The sequence below is a fragment of the Ceratosolen solmsi genome, unplaced genomic scaffold (genome assembly GCF_000503995.2).
Source record: "Ceratosolen solmsi marchali unplaced genomic scaffold, CerSol_1.0 scaffold10, whole genome shotgun sequence".
Lineage (NCBI taxonomy): Eukaryota > Metazoa > Arthropoda > Insecta > Hymenoptera > Agaonidae > Ceratosolen > Ceratosolen solmsi.
The window spans coordinates 6,729,594-6,733,035 of record NW_011948412.1 but is presented as its reverse complement, the minus strand read 5'-3'; positions in this window follow the sequence as shown (position 1 = coordinate 6,733,035).

Below are 3,442 nucleotides of genomic sequence, written 5' to 3'. Positions count from 1 at the left end.
CGCTGTCATTCTCCCTCCATCTTCCCTTCTCTCACCTTCGGATACTCGTTCTTTCTCTCTCGGCAGCGCCATCCTTGTCTAGTCTTTCCCGCGTAGCCACCACGTCTCACTTTGACCTACAAAGGTGCCGTTAGCTTTGTCATTGTCGCACCTTCCCCTCGTTCCTTTTCATTCCTTCTCCCTACTTCAATCTCTCCCCCTCTCTCGCTCTCTCGCTCTCTCTCTCTCTCTCTCTCTCTCTCTCTCTTTCTCTCTTCGTTACTTCGCAAGTTTCCGTGAAAAACAGAGACAGAAAGATGCGCAGAGAGATAGATAGATAGAGAGAGATAGAGAGAGAGAAAGAGAGAGGGGGAGTATGTGAGGAAGAGAGAATAAGCGAAAAGGAAGAGAGAAAGATACGTCCCGTAAAGAAGAGCTTATATAAAGGAGAAGGAAGAAACGAAGAGAGAAGAGAGTGGGAGTATAAGAGGGATCGAGACAGAGAAAAAGTGTGTGAGAGAGAGAGAGAGAGAGAGAGAGAGAGAGAGAGAAGGAAAAATAAATGAGCAAGAGAGGGTTTCTTTTTGAGTCAAGGAAAGAAGGATATAAATGTATGAAAAAAATGAGAAAGACGAGATGAGTTAAGAAAAAGACGGCAGCACTTTTTTTCCTCTAAAGAAAAGAATCCAAAAATACAGATATAAATGTTAAATGTCCAGTTAAATTTTACTTATTTGTGTGTTTGTTTGTTTAATTTTTTTTGTATTCTATTTATTTTTTCACTTTGATTCGCTCACGATAATTCGATAAATTAGAGCATTTCACTTTACAACATCGTTTTTTACCATCGATCCTAAAAATACCGGTGCATTTAAATTATCAAGCTTTTAAAATAATAACAATGCCTATTAATAAAATACCTTATTTCGTCTAATTATTTGTACAGCCATGTGGATAACGGGAGGCAAAGAAGCGCTCGAACAAAAATTCAAGTGAAACGGAAAATGGAAAAGTCCAATAAAGTGCAGCGATAAGCGTGTTTTAATAAAATAATGAATATTTTAATATTGTTTTAGTATCGATACTACGTTCGGTAAACTCCGTCGAGGCCAATGAAAATCCAGTGCCCCTTTTTCTTCGTATCTTAAGAGAAATAAAATTAAAGGAGAAAAGGGAGAGAGAGAAAAGAAGGAAAAGGAAAAAAATTAAGGAATCGACATCTCCGTAACCAAGCACTTGACGCCTCCTCCTCCTCCTCCTCCTCCACGTAACCAAGCTCCACACTTTCGTTCTAAGCTTCTTTATTTCTAGCACCTTATTAATTATTATTACGCGTCAAGTGTCCCGTGGATTAATTAATTATCTTATCTTATTTGCTGGTTAAATCATGTCCCCGTGTCGAGGGACGCTCATTTTAAGTAAAATGCCACTAATTAATGACTCGGCCGTTCGAGCGCTTAAATATAATGGCGCTAACAATTAGGGAGGCATTTTTGCATAGGCGATAATTAGCCTGAACGTAGAGAAGAATCACGACTTACTGCTCGCGTATGATTGGCCATTTTAATTAATCGGCTCTTTACCTTCGACTATCTCAACCCTTTCCACCAACCGCCACGAATTTTCGAAGGTTAACTTTCGTTTCGTATGACCATCCAGGACTTGTGCCCGCACCTCCACCCCCACCCCAATGTACCGAACAGTCTCATAAGTGTCCTTGGGACGCTTCCCGTTCGCTTCCGTAAGTTTTGCCTCGCCAAGTACTTCCGCGGCTCGATATCGATTACTTAGGCAAATTATAATACTACCTTAGGCTCGCTTAAACTAACGTATTATTTAGTGGGAAGGAAAAAGTGCGCGCAAGACTAATCGCGAGCGTTCGCCATTGGGAAGGGATGATGGAAACGGCGTCTTATCATGTGCAACAACATATTATGTCACGATATAGCGAGTAACGCCAAAAAGGACGTATCGTCAATGTTCCTTTGCACGAGCAGAGTGAAATTACTTTTAATGAAATGGCCCCATCGATTGGACATTTGGTAGGATGAGCCGGAATTTGTGTTATTCCCGTTAGATAATAAATATAATAATAAAACAATTTACTGACTGACTGACTGACGATGAATATTCGTGTACATGGACGAGACAAATAATTTTATTTTTTTTTTTTTTTTTTTTTTTTTTTTTTTTTTTTTTTCTTTTCCCCCATCAATGTGTACATGTACTTATCTGTATATTTGTATTGTAAAATAATTTAACGAATTTTCTTTAAGTCGATATCGCCTTGAAAATTTTTTCGACAATTCATGATTAATATTACGCGGCCGCACGCGCGCCTGTTTATATCCAATTTAGTTATGTGTAAGTGCCCCAATGAAATATTATCCATAACATTAAAATACAGGCTATGAGTTTGAAGAAATTTGACGTTTTGAGTTTATTTAGAGAATATTTTAATTGCAGAATCTGCTCTTCGAATCATATTAGTTAGCTACACTTAGTCGTTCGACAATTGTATTTATTATTAATAAACAATATAATTTCGACTCAATGCGAATGTACGACTAATGTCGCTCCGATAAATTTAATAATTAAAAATTTTAATGCCCTACAGTCCACGATTTCTTATAATTATTGAATAATTATAATTACATAACGTATGAAATAAAGCCACGTGTTCTAAGAAATTTTATAATTAATTCTTATAAAGCATATTTAATATAAATTATTTAATGATCTTACAAAGAGTGTTTTATGTTATATTGCAAAATAACGTAATGGATATGGATATTTGTCATTTAGCTGTGAAATATTTCCAGCATTATTTGCAATGATTCAGTTACGTATTCATAATTTTCATATTTTTTTTTTTTTTTTTTTTTGTAAATAAGCAATAATTTTCAGCTGCATTATACAGATTTTATCTAATAAATCGCAAGAGATAATTTCACTTTTTACTAACAGTATGTTTCCTAAATACACTTAAAATATTGTAAATTACTTCTTATCTTAGTAGTGCCATATAAATACAAAACATTGCACGCGTTATTTTATAACAGACTAATACCAATACGACAATCTATTCTTCTAAATTCACAAATAAAAGTCAAATTCCAAGCATATTCTTACGAAAGCTCTTTCTGTTTATCATTCGTTATAAATTATCTTCTTTTTTTTTCTTTTATCTCTTCTTTTTTTTTTTGTTTTTTTTTTTTTTTTTTGGTTTTTTGTTGTTGTTCTTTTAAAGAAAGTACATCTTCAAATGCCTATTATTATTGAATAAAAAAAATGGCAGCTCAAGATTTCACAAAATTATTCTAAACTGTGGATTTCATGTTCTAACGCTCTTCGATTACTGTCATATGTAACGAGCCGAATGCTAACAATGAACGTTACAAGTTCTAAACAAATAAAATAATGATATTTCAATGAATTTGAGAGAGTGTAGTAGTATCACAGT